General features: G+C 37.5%; 1 protein-coding gene across 20 annotated transcripts in view; it reads right to left on the reverse strand.

Annotated features, from left to right (window-relative positions):
- NRXN1 (neurexin 1) overlaps window positions 1-18,235 on the reverse strand; it is a 1,006,580-nt gene that overhangs the window by 954,313 nt on the left and 34,032 nt on the right. The window lies entirely within an intron of this gene.

Genomic DNA, 18,235 nt, shown 5'->3' on the forward strand with positions numbered 1-18,235 from the left:
AGCCTGCAAACAGCCATCAGCCCCTCACCCAGGCTGGCCAGGCACCCCAGCAGGGACCCCCAACCTGAAGGGGCTGTAGCCAGCCTGCAGCCATCAGCCACTCACCCAGGCTGACCAGGGACCCCAGCAGGACCCCCCTCCCTGAAGGGGATGTGGCCAGAATGAAAATGGCCCTCAGCCTCTCACCCAGGCTGGCCAGGCACTCCAGCGGGGACCCCCACCCTGAAGGGGGTGTGGCTAGTCTGAAAACGGCCATCAGCCCCTCACCCAGGCTGGCCAGGCACCCAAGCGGGACCCCCACCCTGATCCGGGACACCCTTCAGGGCAAACCAGCCAGCCCCCACCCAAGCACCAGGCCTCTATCCTATATAATAAAAGGGTAATATGCAAATTGACCTTAACAGCAGAATGACTGGGAATCACTGGTCACTATGACACACACTGACCACCGGGGGCAGACACTCAATGCAGGAGCTGCCCCCTGGTGGTCAGTGTGCTCCCACAGGGGGAGCTCTGCTCAGCCAGAAGCCAGGCTGCCGGCTGCCAGTACAGCGGTGGTGGTGGGAGCCTCTCCCACCTCCTCAGCTGCACTAAGGATGTTCGACTGCAGCTAGGCCTGCTCCCCACTGGCAAGTGGACATCTCCCGAGGCCTCCCAGGCTGCCAGAGGGATGTCTGACTGCCAGCTTAGGCCCAATCTCCCAGGGAGCAGGCCTAAGCCAGCAGGTGGTCATCCCCCAAGGGGTCCCAGACTGCGAGAGGGCACAGGCCAGGCTGAGGGACCCTCCCGAGTGCACGATTTTTGTGCACTGGGCCTCTAATTTTATAAATAAAATTATAGCAATATTTTGGGGTCAGATATAATCATTTTGTTCAATTTTCCACATGAGAGAAAAATTCTTTTTTTATACAACCACGGAAAGTATTTAATATCTATTCAGACATATTTTAATACAAATGTATTCTGTAAAATATATGTTAATATAATATACACTAGTGGCCTGGTGCATGAAATTCATGCAGGGGAGGGGGTGTTCCTCAGCCCGGCCTGTGCCCTCTCTAATCTGGGACCCCTCGAAGGATGTCCTTCTGCTGGTTTACAGGGATCGGGCCTAAACCAGCAGTCCGACATCCCTCTCTCAATCCGGGACTGCTGGCACCTAACCGCTCACCTGCCTGCCTGCCTGCCTGATTGCCCCTAACCACTCTGCCTGCCAGCCTGCTCACCCCTAGTTTCCCCCCGCTGCTGGCCTGCTTGCCCCCAAATGCCTTCCCCCGCCAGCCTGATCACTCCCAACTGCCCCCCCTGCTGGCCTGCTCGCCCCCACTACCCCTCCCCACTGGCCTGCTCGCCCCCAACTCCCCCCTGCTGGCCTGCTCACTCAAAACTGCGCCCCCCACTGTCCTGATCACCTCCAACTGACCCCCACTGATGGCCTGCTTGCCACCAACTGGCCCCCTTGCTGGTCTGCTTACCCCTAACAGCCCCGACCCCCACCAGCCAGATCACCTACAACTACTCTCCCCGCCTGGCCTCTAACCGCCTCTACCTCGGCCCTGCAACCATGGCTTTGTCCAGAAGAACGTCCGAAAGGTCTCCTGGAAGGTCTCCCAGTCTAATTAGCATATTACCCTTTTATTAGTATAGATAATTTTACATGTTATATATAAGGTTAGTATTATATGTATGTTTTTGTGAATCACTTAAATTGCCTTTTAAAAGTATATTCATGTATACAAAGACCACATGTGGCCCAATAAAAAGAAATATAATCTCCATTATTTAAATTTTTATTCAGGGAATACTACAGGTTTCAGAGAAATTAAGTTGATGCAAAACAATTTATTTATTCATCCTAAATATTACACAATTAAAAAGTAGCATAGCCTGTCCCCACCATTAAGTGCACGCCTACTCTCCTTTCACCTATTTTCCAGAATCTAAGTCAGACTATAGAATGCAGATTTTACCGAAGTCACTTCAGCCTTATTATCTATCTATGAACCAAAGGTGTTGTGCATTTATTATGCTACCTTAACTCAATTCACTTTATACATCTGCTTCCTGTAAAAAAACGTCATGTCAAATTTGCCTTATTCGAAAAATTGCTTAATCACTAAAAATGAGGCATTCCTATCCTGGCAGAATGGTTCAGTTGGCTGGAGCGTCCCATACATCAAAAGGTTGTGGGTTCAATTCCCAGTCAGGGCACATACATAGGTTTCCAGTTTGATCTTCATTTGGGGTATGTACGGGAGTCAACCAATTAATGTTTCTCTCTCACATTGATGTCTCTCTCTCTCTCGCTCTCTCTCTCTCTCTCTCTCTCTCCTTTCTCCCTCTCTCTCTTTCCCTCTATTTCTCCCTCTCCCTCTCCCTCTCCCCTTTCCTCTCTCTAAAATCAATAAAAACATATCAAGTGAGGATTTAAAAAAATAAGGTATTCCTTCTATCCTTCTATTTTCAAAATGTTAATCATTCCAGATTTAAAAAATTCTAAGAAAGAAAATCTCTTTCCTCCAATATATGTTGCAACACCTTGATGATTTTGCTAAACTAACCAGGTCATTTTCTGAACTAAAATTGGCTATCAGAAGGCAATATATCTTTCTACTGGTACTATAATGATCTCTACATGTTTAAGTGGATGTGTGTTTTTTTTTCAATGTTCCAGAATTATATGATGTCCATTTTAAACAAAGAAGGTGATAAGTAGATATGAAAAGATATTACCTGTAATTCCACTGCCCCAAAGAAAACACCATTAACATTTTGGTATATGACCTGCTAGAGAATGTAGCATGAAGATGGATATAATATATGCATATTATAGATAGACTTATCTTTAAATGAACAGACATTTTAATATTATTCCATAACCTATTTTATTCACTTAGTAAACAATAATAACAATATTTTCACCTCCACTATACACATTTACATAATCTGTATCAATGTGCTTTTTTTATTATTAAGCTTTAGCAAGAAGAAGGAATGGAGAGAGAGAGAGAGAAACATCAACTTGTTCTACTTGTTTATGCATTAATTGGTTGATTCTTGTATGTGCCCTGACCAAAGATTAAACCTGCAAACTTGATATTTTGGAATGATGCTCTAACCAACTGAGTTACCTGGCCAGCGTATATCAATCCTTTTTCACAATATGCTGTTAATGACTATACCATAATTCAGCTAAAAATCTTTCATTGGGTAATCAGTCTCTTTCCTTCTAACTTCTGATACTGTAAACAATTCTGGGATGAATATCTGATTACTATAATCTGCACATCCTTCTAACTGTTTTGAATATAATATGTGGCTGATGCATGTTGTCCATATATTTTTACTGCATGAATGACTGGATAAATGAATAAAGTAATAAGTGTGGGTCTCAAAAATACCAATTTTTGTGTATTTGACAGTCTGATTTTGAGTCATCATTTCAAACACTGTTGTGCTTTTCCCTTTGAATTGTGATAAGGAAAACACATGCTTAATTGTTAAATGTCTTTCACCCTTGGGTGCTCCCTTAATATTGTGACCTTGTGGGTGCTCTTTTAACATATGTGACTTTATGTGGCTATCAGTAATGCTCTGTGAGATAATCTACCAGCTGATGTTCTGATAAAGTCTGTTAGATAATCTACCCAGCTGATGCTCGGATAAAGTAGGAACACAAGATTACTGTTTTTTGAAAACACTGTAAATTTCAACCTCACACTGTAATTTTCCATTATTTTCCTACATAAGGTATTTAGAGTTACATGGGAATAAAATGTTTTCAGCCCACTTCATAAGTTCCACATTCTTTTCTAGAGTTTTCTAAATTTGACTTAATAAGTATCTACTGAGTATCACTATGGGGAATATTAAAAAGCTTTATAAAGCTAAAAAGGCATAATCTTATATGGCCATCAGTATGTTATTTGGGGACTAAATAAAAAAGAAATAACACCAGATTTCCTCTCTATCATGAGAAAAGACCATGTGGCTCATACTCTTGCTGAGACAAATAGAAGCAATATTTACACCAGTTGGAAGGAAGACAGAAGTTCTCACAGCAGACGAGTTGACAGCAATTCCAACCCTATTCTCAGTGCAATATTCTTCCTGTTTAACTAACGACTTGGAAACTTGCCCGTTTCAGGTATGCTCATCTTTGGATAGTGGCCAGAAATTCACAATGAAACCAGAACAGAAGGCCAGATGTGCAACACATAAGAGTAAGAATTTTTCTGTTTATTACTTTATCATGATAGTGTGGAAGTAATTTATATTGCAAATGATAAATTATTGAACCTTATTGAACCTGTAGAACCCCATGGATTCTCACTGAGTACATTGCACAGGAAGAGATTCTATTTAGGCAATGAGAGGCTCACAAAGAAGGGATTCTATTTAGGCAATGAGAGGTTATTTAGTATACTACCAATACCATCCCAGACTTGAATAAATTCAGTAACATTTTCCTGTAACTTCTTTGCCAGCATTAATTTTCCATTTTCCTGTAAAGGGGGTGAGGGGATGAAACATAAAAATGGTTTCAAACATCCGTTTGTCCTCATTTGAACAGAAGTTGTCCCATGATTAGGAGCCAAATATTTTGTGCGCTATCTTGTTTGTTCTCTGTAAATAACACAGTGAAACTGCTAAATGTAACAGGATAAGTGAGAGGTAGCCAACAGCAAAAATCTACTTTAAGCTAGTTTTGCATATTAGTCTCTTAATTTTCTATTGTTGGTATGGTTTTACTAGAGTTAAAATTCTTCAAGTTAGGGAGAGTATGGTTAAAATTGTGAAATGCTGCCTTAGTTGGTATGGCTCAGTTGGTTGGAGTGTAGTCTAGCACACCAAAAGGTTTCAGGTTTGATCCATGGTCTGGGTGAGTCTGAGAGGCAACAGATGGACGTTTCTCTCCCTGCCCGCGCCCCCCCCCCCCCAAAAGTCAATATAAACATATTTTTGGGTGAGGATTTATAAAAAAGTATAATCCCTCTTTGAAAAAAATCTGAAAGGCTGCTTTCTATAATCTGTAAAAAGCTTTGTTCTGTCCTTCTCATCTTTTGAGTAAGTTATAAATATTAATTGATGAGGAATAATGTGGTAATTATGATGGTAATGAGCAACATTGTAAAATGTTAATCACTTGAATAAAATCAACTTTTATCATGAAGCAGATTTAGAAGATGGGAATCAATAACTGCATGCAAGAGTGGATTCTCTTTATTCCGTCAAGAAGATCTACAGATCTCGTGTAATATGATAATTATCACAATGTTACTGTGCACTAAAATTTCTATAGGAGAAAAAGGCATTAATTAAACCAGATGTCCCAGGGAGCTTTTCTGCATTTTGCTATAAATATATTTATTTTAACTGAGACCACATTTCCTGCACATTTGCTCTGCAGGTTTGTATCCAGAAAGATTATTTGTGGTAGAAGAATGTCTAAATCTCAATATATCCTTCCCTCCTGTTTAAAAAATTGCCCTCAACTGTTGTTACTTCTTCTAGGTACAGAGACCTAAAGTGGCATTAAAATACCTATATCTAGCACCAAATAAAGAATTATTATAGAAATCTTTTCTGAGATCATCTGGAATGTAAGATGTAAGCTTTTTCTAGAGGCAGGAAACACCAGAAAGGCAAACTGGGTTCCGAAATAAAATGTTTATTTCCTAAAATTATAAAAATTCTACACATTTTATTCATTGTGAAAAACAGTCTCATCAGTCATTTGTATTGTCTGTTAATAGTATGTTTTTTAAGATATAGTTCCTATTTTTGTCATTTATCCATTAGTCATAAATTAATTCAGAAGTTCTTAATAACAGGAACAGTCCACAAAATAAATTCTTTGAGTTACAATGGCTTTTCTAGCTTTGGCTCAGAAATTAGGAAAGGACATGGCAACCACAAACAAAGGGATTCCAGATGTGAGCATAGATTTTTTTTCCTGATGACAGGCATTTTTGCAAGCCCAAAGCCTAATAATTTTTTGGATAAAAGGTGTGTGTGTGTGTGTGTGTGTGTGTGTGTGTAGTCTACACAGATAGAGGATCAAACATTTTTAACAATGTTTCACTGGTAGTAACAGAAATATAGATATAGATATAGATATAGATATAGATATAGATATAGATATATAGATATATATATATCTTTAAAATAGAAGAACAGTGTCCCTGAATATAATTGACATAAACTCTTTTAATATTTGAATCTCAAAAAACATTTGAGCTTCCATTGTACATTTTGGTTATTTATAGTAAACTTCAATTTCAACCTGGATGGAGAAGTAAACTACATGAAACTTAAAATGAATAACAATAACAAAGAAAACAAATAAATAACAAAAAGGCAAAAGGCAATGAAGGAAAAACACACAGATTTATCTTATAATTTACCCTGCCAACTCCATTGTTTGAGTGATTTTTTACAACGATTAGCTAAAAACCATTTCTCTATAGTGATCTTTATTTAATTGCAAAAGAATTTCTAAAGGACAAATCAAGTCTATTAGGCTCCAGGAATAAATTACTTTATGCAACTCTGCTTCTCTTCATTTCATTAATGAAAAGCCTATTTTAAACAAGCAAGCCATGCACTGAAACCATTCTGTTTTGTGCTTCATCAATAGTTAACTGTAGAATACTCACTGGATATCTGCCCTGAGTCTGGGCAGTCTAAGAAATGATTCTAACCTGCCATCCAAAAAGACCTTTAATATTATTATTAACACAGTGCATTACATAAAGGAGGTGCTTCAAAGATAGCAGTTAATGAATAATAATTAAAATTTATCTGAACTTCACCTTCCAGAAACAACAAGGAGCACTTTTAACTCAAAGGCCATTCCACATCTCATCTAATTTTTTTTCTTTCACACTTAATTATAAAACTTGCTTCATGACTAGAAAGTTATGAAACTAGAAACATATTAAAAAAAAATAGGAAACGTGTCCATATTTTTATATATACTTGATCATTTTAACATATGCGTAATAATCTTATTTTAAACCACCCACTAATAAATACTACAAATTTAAAATTCTTTATTTTCTATTCTGCTTAATTAATTTGGTCTTTTATTATTTGTAAACACATAATTATAACTTCCTGAAGCTTTCTGAGAGCCATCAACACTTAGCATTCTTTTCCAGTTTATTCACTTATTTACTCACTCAGTCATTCTTTCTATTTTAAAAATAAAGATCTGTGGACACATGGTGCAATATACAGATCTTGTAACCAGAAACCTATATGTTCATGTTGAGCAATGTTGCCTCAATAAATTAAGAACAAGAAAGAAAAGCATAATGACAAAAATGAATATTTACTGATTATTAATCCAAATATAGCATAGATACCTTGACTTCTGTTTTTGCCACATAAGTAAATGCAATTAAATGTTCTTAAATTTATGTCTCTAAGATTACCTTCCCAATGAGACGGGATGAAAGCTACTCTTTGCATTCAAGGTGTGAGGAGTCCTTCTCATTTTCTCCTGAATACAATTTCTTTCCTTTTCCAGGACCTCTAATGTGATGCTTGTCCAGCTCAGAAACTATTTCTTCCCTGTTTCAAGGGATGCCTGAATCAACATTTTCTGTGCATGCCTGATAAAAAGTACTGAAAGTCCCCACCCAATGGCACCTGTCTTAACCTTTGCCTAGAATAAGAAACCACTGATATCACTATTTCCTTATGCTCTGAGGACCTCCTCAGAGGACAATTAACAAATTGTTAATGACTAATGGTACTCCTAGGGAAAGGTTCCACATTTATTTGTATATATTCACAATTCAACAAAACAAAGATGAATATGTAACAGAGAATGTTATGTGGCCAGCAATGCCAAAAATATTCACAACCTGAGTAAAGAAAAAAAAAAATATGTTTCAATCCCTATATAATTTGCCTAATGTATCACCTATTATAAAAAGGGCCTAGGTTCCTATATGAGAGGCATATAAAGAGGAAAAAAATCTTGATTTTTTTTGCTGAGTCATAGGCTGAAGGTTCAATCTTGGATAGGAAAGGTTAGAAATATTAAAAAAAGAAAATTCTCAGAAAATATGAAACAGTCTGTGTTCTAAGTGAAAAGTATATTGGCCTGTATCTTTAAAATCCATAAAGGCACCAAAATCGTGCTCTTATTTTAGCCAAAATGTTGTTATGCAAAGGAAGGCTTCTTTAGGAATACCAGCAAATCAACTAAATGGCATAGGGGTAATTTAAAAGATAAACATTTTAAGGAGTAATTAGCTTGTACTGTACCCCAAATTTTATTTAGAGCTAAACAAAATTCACTCCTTCTATAAATACTTTATGGATAGATTTAAGAAAGTTTTAGTTACATAATATTGTGAGTTAAATTTGCCCATAAAGTTTTTGGGAGATTGGATTGAGATTGAAGATTCATTCAATACCAGTCAATATTCATTTATGCTCCAAATATACTTTGAAAAGATCCTAAAGAGTACTAGAAAATAAAAGTGGCAGCAACAGCTAACAGATTTTAAAAGCTACCTTCAGAATAGAAAACAAATAGAAGTAAACCTCGAGTGAAGTAAATTAAGATTTTAACACAGACTAAGATACATCTGGGGCAAAATGCTGCCGAATTGAGAGTGAAGAAAACGCCAACCAGGAAATGCATTCAGACCAAGGGGTCAGTCAGCCCCTACCCACTGCCAGCCTTCTCTGTTGCAGAGGAGAGAGAACTGCGCAGCAATGACAATTACTTCCAGGGAAAGCAGTAAATGTGGGTTGAAGATGTGGACATAGGGCTGCCCGGTCCTGAAGATAAACTATTGCCACACCTGGTCCTGCAACTCCTCTACCGTCTCCTCTACAACTACCACCATCCCTGTCATCATTGTCATTAACATCATTATCACCAATGATGCCTATTGAACTTGCCACATTTTAGGTGCATACTAAGCCATTTTTATGTCTATTCTCTTATTATTAGATCTGTAACTCCATAAGGTATATTTCATTATTAACTCCATGCCATAAATCAAAACAACTGAGACATGGAGGAGTTCCATCACTTTCCAAAGGTTATAGATAGCTTAGGTTGTGGAGGTAAATTCAAGTGTAGGTCTGTCAGGCTCCCAATCCCATTTACTTAACCACCAAAACAAGTTGTTTTTCTAAATTCTCAACATATAGACTAACAGTCAACATCACCAACATCCATACAGAGATTTTTCAAACACAGGTTAAGGAGAAAATTTAAAATCACTATTCATTAGAAGAAGATCAACATTCTGAAAGAGGGTACCAATTTCAACTGAAAGAGGAAATCACATTGGAAAAGGCAAAAAATATAAAAATAAATATATATATATTAATTTGAAGAAACTAAAGAGGTCTTACGACCACTGAAAAGGAAAACAACTTAAAATATTAAAAAAATAATTACAGGTTTCCCCCACAATCTGCAAGCTTAGCATTCTTATGAAACCTTTCATGAGCCAAATGGCATAAAGCAAAGAATCAATTCCCATAACTTTATATGGAAAAATGTTTGAGCATTCCCAGATCCAAAAAACAACCTACCAAATCGTATCAAATAAGCTTCACCAGGTTCAGTTTTATGCTAAGTATAACACCCTTACAAATGCTCTTAGTCTTTTCTAAAACCTTAGGACACACCTTGCCAATGGATGAACAAAGTAAATTGAGATAAAACACAGATGTTCACAGACACAGATCAAAGAAGTACACTTAGGTGTAGCCCATGGACACAGACAACAATGTGGTAAAGGCTGGGGTGGGGGAGGCTGGGGGGGGTGAGCAATGAGGGGGAAATGGGGGACATCTGTAATAATGTCAACACACAAAAAAACAAAGATTTTAATAAAATCCAGATGACAACTTTTTTAAAAAAGCAATAGGACATGATGCTGAAATATGCTAAATGAAGTTTCTGAGGCAGGAGCCGGGCGGGGCACTTGCCCTGCTTGGGGTGTGCGATGCCTCTATAACTCTTCACTGCAGAACAAGTGCAGAACCCTGCTTTCACTTTTCTTCTTTTCTTGCAAAAGCAAAAATCCTCTTCGATGTCTTTCAGTTAGCGAAAACAGTCACTAATGTAGATCTTCGGTAAAAGTGAAGTGGCATGACGCCAACATTCAAAAGGCGGGGGATACCTGTATAACACTTTTGAAATAAAAGCTCTAGCATAGCCCTGGTTGGTTTGGCTCAGTGGATAGAGCGTCAGCCTGCAGATTGAAGGGTTCCAGGTTCTATTCCAGTCAAGGGCAGATGCTTGGGTTGTGGACTTGATCCCCAGCGGGGGGCATGCAGGAGACGGCCAATCAATGATGCTCTCTCATCATTGATGTTTCTCTCTCTCGCTCTCTCTCCCCCTCCCTTCCTCTCTGAAATCAATAAAAAATATACATTTTTTAAAAAAAACAAGCATAATAGTTTGAGCACAGCTACAATTCAAATTAATATAGTGGAAGGTTGAGCTCAGACTCAAATATTTTGATTAAAATTTTAGAACATTTAGAAAGATTAACGGAGTATGATTTAAACATGAAATAATTTTGAAGCTTTCTTATGAAAATCTAAAAAGTATCCAGAAAGAGGGGAATAAAAATTTCCTACATTAGGGAAAAAATAAGACTGGTATCAGACGTCTCATCTTCAACAGTGAATAATAGAAGACCATGGAGAGATGGAATTAAATATCTGATTTTCAATCTTGACTCTTATGCCCAAGTAATCCAACATTCAAGCAGGATGTAAAATACAACTTTTTTAAAATCCCGCAAGCACCCAGAAAGTCTAATGTCAACAAAACCACTCAAAGAATTAAGTGAGCTTCTTGCACACCGGTAATGAAAAATGAAGGATTCAAAGAAGAAAAATGGAGTGTAAGTTATCAGTTCACGAAAAGGAAGGAGTTAAAGTTGAAAAATCAAATAGAACATGTTAGCAGAAAATATAAAAGAACTGAGATATGGGAGGCTGTGCCAAGTAAGAAACATAATACAAAGTCATAAAGAAAAATATTTGTGCATATAAAAATAAAATAAAATTTAAAATTTCTAATGGTGGAAAGGCAATGTAAACAAACCTTTAAAAGTCAATATAAAACCTGGTGAACATATTTGCTCCCTGCATAACTGACAAAATATCAATACCCAAAGCATATGAAATATTTTCCAACTTCAGAAAAATAAGCAAAAAAATAGGGAAATTACAGAGAAAAAAAGAAGCAAAAAGAGTCAATAAATATGTAAGAAGATGCTCTAATCTCACTAGCCAACAGGGAAATAAAGATCCATACAGCAACATAATTTTATTCAGATTGGGACAAGGATGATGATCTGTCTTGGTGGGGTGCTTAAAACAAAAACATAATGCACTGATAATGTAAGTAAAAATTAGGAGAGTCTCTTCTCCAGTAATTTGGTAGTAGTTAGTAGTTCTTATCAATTTCATTATTTCAAATCTATCACAATTTTTATCCACATATAAATATACTAGAGGCCTGATGCACAGCGGGGGAAGGGAGGGGACAGAGGAGAGGGATCCCTCAGCCCAGCCTGCATCATCTCCAATCCGGAACCTCTTGGGGGATGTCCAACCGCCCCTACCCGCTTTCCCCTGCCTGCCTGATCACCCCTAACCACTCTGCCTGCCTGCCTGATCACCCTTAACCTCCTCTGCCTCATCCCCACCACCATGGCTGTGTCCAGAAGGACATCCGGAAGACATAGGGCCTATCCGGTCTAATTAGGATATTATCCTTTATTAGTATAGATATGCAGCCATGTGTGAGTGAAATATGGACAAATAAGTACAGGATGCTCAAAACAACAGTTTTTGATAGTGAAAAAAGGAAAAAAGAAAAAAACAACACTGAAATAACCTAAATCTTAGCCAATGATGAAGTAGTCATAAATCATGTTCCATACAAGGAAACACTAATATACAGGTTTGTTTTTTAAGTTAAGATGGAGCTACCATATTTCCAAAACATAGGAAATGGGGAAAAGCAACACACACAAAAAATGTCTGTAAGGTAATCCTATTTGTTTTAAACAAAAACAAATTTATATGGATAGATGTATATATAAGTAAATATACAGAAAAAATTAACAACTGTACTCCAAAATCATCATAATGGTTAGCAATGAGATAGAGACAGGAGTGGTGGAAATCTCTTCCTTTTAACAATACGTTTCTATAAGTTATTAAGCTTTCCCAATGTACTTATATGACTTGTGCAGTTAAAAAGCATCAAGGTTAGCAGATTAAATTATGACATAGGGAGAGAACTATTTAAGAAATAAAAATTTTCATCTTTTCGGTATTAACCTTCACATTTTGTCATAATTTGAGGTTTAAAGTTCTTCATATATTGACTGTTATCCAATCAACAATTTACTACCAAACATTAAGGATTTTCTATTTGAGTTAGTACTATCATACAGGATTAAATAAAAAGTAATGAAAATAGAATAAAATTGCACCCCACAAATCTAGGTGATTTTTAAGTCATGGCCCTCATTTTCTTCTAAATATTCTCTCCCCGATTACATGGAATCCACTTCTGATTATGTAATCTGTGAAATATGCTCTTTGCCCCATAATGAAGAACTAGAATTTACAAACTTAGAACAAAATAATGAATAAATGGATTATCTCACTTAAGCGTGTGTTAACGTTTATTTCAGGAAACAAGAATCTTATCACGGGAAGGGCCCAAAGTCCAGTCTTCATGATGACTGAAGTACCTCTCCACTCTACTTTCCGTTTAGATGAATATACACTTCAGGCAGCTTCTGAGAGTGGATGCATATGCCCCGAGTTATTTTCGAACAAATGCAGTTTGTTTGGTTGGAAGAGTTGGTCAATGAATCAATAATAATTTAGGACCTGGGCATTTCTTTGGGGATTAATGGATAGCTAAGTAGAGCTATTCAAGCCAAAGACCATTAACCCCAATTGGTCCCTGTCCAGTGGTGGCAGCTGCAGAAAAGCAGCGCTACAAAATACAGACTGGCGTTTCCAGACTTCACTGGAATGTTTCCTTAGCAAATATCTTTGTTACAAGCAATCAAAATGGATTGATTTCTGAGGCCAAGCTCACTATATTCTACTCAATTCAGAAAATCCATAAGTCTAAATCTGGATTCCTGCTATTGAAATCTTTCTACACTACTCAGGTCTATCTGGGGAACTGGGATAGTTCTGAGGCAACAGTGCTTCTCAGAATATGGATTCTTCCATGGGGGTCAGTGCTAATGTTCTGTTAATCAAAAGAAACCAGTCCTACTTTGTCACTTGAGTGTCATCTATTCCTTGCTGCACCCTGCAACACTGAGGAATGTTCCCGAGGTATGCAAAAAGCATCCTAATTCCTGACCATCTCTTTTTTAACATCACTGGTCCCCATTTAATAATCCACCTGGTAAAGTACCCAACTTGAAAGAATATGGATGTCTTTTGACAGAGACTATTTCTATTTATTTTCTCCCCAAAGGAACACTTGATGAGTTTAACGTTTGTAGTTGCACAGCTTTTACTATGACAAAGTGGAAAGTCAAACAAAAAAATGCTACGTCAAAAGGTTCTCACCCAGCAGAGAGGATGCTTTGGAAAATGAGTGTCAGGACACACTAGCTTTAGATCAGACTAAGAAGTCGACGGCTCCACATCCCCTCCCCTGTTTACTGTGTTATTCTATGGCATAGAATCTATGCTGTGGAAACCAACACAGCCATGCCTTGTCCTGACATGCAGTTCGTTGGGGTTACTGTGACAGTTCACTGAGCAGTGAGGGTTTACCATTAAGTTCTATGCAGGGAATCAGAAAACAGGCTTTCGCAGCAGCTGCACCTGAATTGCACACGGCCTCACCCCTATTTGTCAGCCGTGTGAAGTTGCCTTAACTAGGTATCCTGCCCACAACCCACTCTCCCTTCTGCAAAACAAGAATAACAACAGTATCGGCTCCATTAGGTTATTATGAGGGTTAAATTAGATTATCCAAATAAATTCTTAACACAGTGGCTGGTGCACAGTAAGCACTCAACACAGACATGTTATTGTCCTTAGTATTTCTGTTGCCCCAGTTTCACATCTTTCCTTCTCCATGTTACCCTCCCCTCCTTGTTTGAGATGTATTTCATGATTCTGCCTCTTCTGCCTTTTCTCTCCTTTCACTTTCCCCTATTTCTTTTTTTTTTTCAAGACTCAGAAACAGACTCTTAGGATTCTCTCTTCTTCTTTTTCATTTTTGATTCAGTGTTTTTAAGATATTATTAAAATATGCTAATTTCTCCAAAGTGAAGAGATGGTAGCAAGAATTAAGCCTCTTAGTACTAAAATATTTTGTAATTTATGAAGTTTCAGTATGCTGACACAAGAAACATATTTTATTCCTAGATAAGCATGCATTATATGCATGCACCTCATTATTCTGAATACATTAAATATTTGAGTATTTGAATGCTGTTGCTAAAAGTTATTTCTAAGCTATAATTTACATATAGCTAAATCACCCTATTCAGGTATACAGTTCCATGAATCTTGACAAATGCTTACAATAGTGTAACTATCAATGCAATCAAGGTATCATTTCCATCCCTGCTCCCCAGCCAGGCACCTGGCAACCAGCAATTATGTTCTGCCCTACAGTGTTGTCTTGTCCAGCATATCATGTCAATAGAATAGTACAGTATGGGGATTCTGGGTGGGCTGCTTTCACTTCCCATTAAGCTAATCAGAGCCATCCATGCTGCTGCTTGGATTATTTTGTTCCTTTTACTGTTGAATGTATATAATGTATGGCTGTACCTCAGTTACTTTATCCATTCATCAATTGGTATGTGAGTTGTTACTAGATTTTAGTGCTAATAATAAAGCCACTATAAACATCTAGTACAGATTTTAATTTTTGAAGCAGAGGTGGGAGAGGGGCAAGTGTATTCATATGTCTTCACTAAGTATCTAGGAGCAGGAATGCTTGATAGCACATTTAACTTTATTAGAAACTGCTAATGTGTTTTCCACAGTATCATTATCATCCCTCATTCCTACCAGCAATGCGTGAAAGTTTCAGTTGCTACACATCCTTGGCAGAACTTGACATTGTCAGGTGTTTGTTTTTTTAATGTTAATAATAAAAATTTTGTATTTCGTTTCTAATTTACATTTACTAATTACTAATGGTGTTGAGCATTGTTTTCATGTGCTTATTTATCATTCATTTATCTTCTTCAGAGAATTATTTGCTCAAATATTTTGATCACTTTTGTATTGTGTTCTTTGTCCAATTATTATTGAGTTGTAGGAGTTCCTTATGTAATCAGCATACAAGCAATTATCAGAGAAATATTTTTTCTACTTTTTGACTTTTTTTTCGTTAATCTTTACCTGAGGAAATTTTTTCCATTTCTTTTCAGAGAGAGTAGAAGGGAGAAAGGGATTGGTAGAAGAGGAAGGGGTGGGGAGAGAGAGGAGAGGAGAGGGGAGGGGAGGGGAGGAGAGGAGAGAGAGGGAGGGGGAGAGAGAGAGAGAGAGAGAGGGAGGGAGAGAGGGAGGGAAGGAGGGAGGGAGAGAGAGAGAAAGAGAGAGAGAGAGAGAAACATCGATAAGAGAGAGACACATCAACTGGGGATAGGGTGGGAACCAGCAACTGAGGTCCATGCCCTTGATCAGGAATCGAATCCATGATGTTCTAAACACTGAGCAACACTGGTCATGGCACTACTATTTGACTTTTATTATTTTTTTTTAATTATGTCTTTTGAAGTCTACTGCTAGAAATTAATTTTAGGATGGTAAAAACGTTTATTTAAATTATTTCTTCCACAATAATTTCCCCTATAAAAATGCCCATGAAAATTCATGGCCATGTGCATTTATCATCTCTTAAAAATTCTTTTTAAATCTTGATTCAAAAAATATGCACAGTGAACAGTTTACTCGTTTGAATTCTCTGCCCCTTACCTTACTCTCTAAGGAAAAATACTTACGTAAATGTTGGTTGCTCTGTGTAGCACAGAGGGGGTCTGGATACTTACATGTTTTATTCTGTCATCAAATAGAGATACAGGCACACCTTGTTTTATTGCATTTTACTTTATTACATTTCACAGATGTTGTGTTTTTCACAAATGGGAGGCAAGACCCTCCAGAAGCAAAAAGTTTATGACTTGCTTTTTGCTGTGGTCTTGGACTGAACTTGCAATATCTCCAAGGCATGCCTCCGGAAACTTCAACTTCTCTTCCCTCTCCTCTCCATCCTTAATACTTTTCCCATTTAGATGTGGATCCACATTCATTTCTGGATTCTATTTAATAATGTGATTTCTGCTCTCCCAACTCAATAAGCCAGTCTCTTGCTAACTTTCTTTTTCTCCCACCAGTTCTTTCCCAGATCACTTGCTCACATGCTGGTCAAGGTGTTGAGCGTGTCATAAATAACAAGCTTTCCCTGGTTGACACCTTAACATTTCCAAATCCTTGCTTTCTCTCTGGGTTAAGTAAAGTGGAGGTAACAGAAAATAGTAGGGAAAAGTTGCACTATGGGGAGTCCAATAGAACTAGGTCTGTGTTCTGGATCTCTACCATCATTCATTTGTTTTTTTTACTCTCTCCTTCATATATGTATGTATATATGTATCTATTTACTCATTCATTCATTCAGCAAATTATTTCTTGACCATCTGCTGTGCGCACCATACTAAAAACTGGAAATACAATAGTGAATGAGACAGATTTTTACCTTAAAAAAATCAGGTTTCTTATTATTCTGAATAAAGTATAAGCTTTGCTTTGTTTACTGAATGTAATAATTAAGTGACAGATACCAAACATACAAAAATATCTGTATTTTTAAGCAATGAGGTGAATGAGATACTATTTTTGTCCTTCCCTTCCCCACTTCCTGCAAAGGTAGCCCTTAAAATCATCTCTAAGGATGAAAACTCCATTTGTAGCATCTCACTGACATGGGTTCTTATGAGAATGGAGAACGGATGCTAACAGGAAGCCCAAGTAAACCGGCTTTCTGCACTATATTATTCATAATCTATTCTAAATTTGGTATTATTGCAATACTTTTGAATAAACCTCCAGCAGGGCAGGCTGCCTTTCAAGTATCTTCACTCCTATACTAATGCTGTGCCTGTTCTCTCCAGTTCTCATTCATCCATACATCCCCTTGTAAGCGGGCCTGGCACATGTCCATGAAGTCTTTGCCCTCCAAGGAGAAAGACTTGGAAAACAGAACCAGAAAATAGTTTGACATTAACTACATACTAAATTTCCAGAATGTGGATCCTCTAATGTCTTCGGAATGTCATTCATGGGGCACATTCTTCTCAGATAAAAACAGCTTTCACAACAAAAGTATTAAAATACACCAGCACAACACAAGCTTGTCACTGTTAATTCCATTCTCATAACTTCATTTTCAATAAAAGATCCCATTAGAAATGTCTCCCATCTGGTGGCTGCTCTGGAATTTCTGCTGTGATTTTCCACGCATTTTAACTACTTATATTTATATCATATGGAGCTAAAAAAAAAAAAAAGTCGGAATCAAGAGTGTGCATATGTGGATCTTTTCATCTTAAAACCTAAGACTAAGTCTAAAAAATTTAGGATAAAATTTCAGAAGTTATCTAGTTTCCCTCCATTTTTATGAGGATCTAATAACAGATCAACCGAGGGGTCGGGGTGAGACAGTGAGAAGAGGGAATAAACCAACCTGACTGCTATTTATACTCACAAAAGTATCCATTACAGGGTGGTCAGCTTTTATTCTATATACTTACAAACATGAATTCATCAACATCTGAATTCAATCCTTCAACCAAATAATGACCACTGAGTACCCAATGTGAGCAGATACCCATGGCAGACGCAAATACCAATCAATATGATTGTTTTGTTTTATAAATGCATACAATGAGTTTATTGAATGCTGAAATTATGTGTGATCTCCTTTATTCCTCACTAAGTAGTGAAGTAGATGTGAACACTATCGGCTATTTACAGAAGACAAACCGAGGTTTACAGGAGATAAATAACCTTGTCCAAGGTCACACAGATAGCCAGCAATGGAAAAGATGGAAATGCAAGCATTCTGCCCTCAAAGATGTGTTTAGCTATACACAATAGGACTTTAAAAAACTACTTCCCTCTTTACCTAGCACCCAGTAGGCGTATAATAGAAAATGTCAACTGGTACATC

The sequence above is a fragment of the Myotis yumanensis genome, unplaced genomic scaffold (genome assembly GCF_028538775.1).
Source record: "Myotis yumanensis isolate MYYU_CA2020_CCGP unplaced genomic scaffold, mMyoYum1.0.hap1 SCAF_11, whole genome shotgun sequence".
Lineage (NCBI taxonomy): Eukaryota > Metazoa > Chordata > Mammalia > Chiroptera > Vespertilionidae > Myotis > Myotis yumanensis.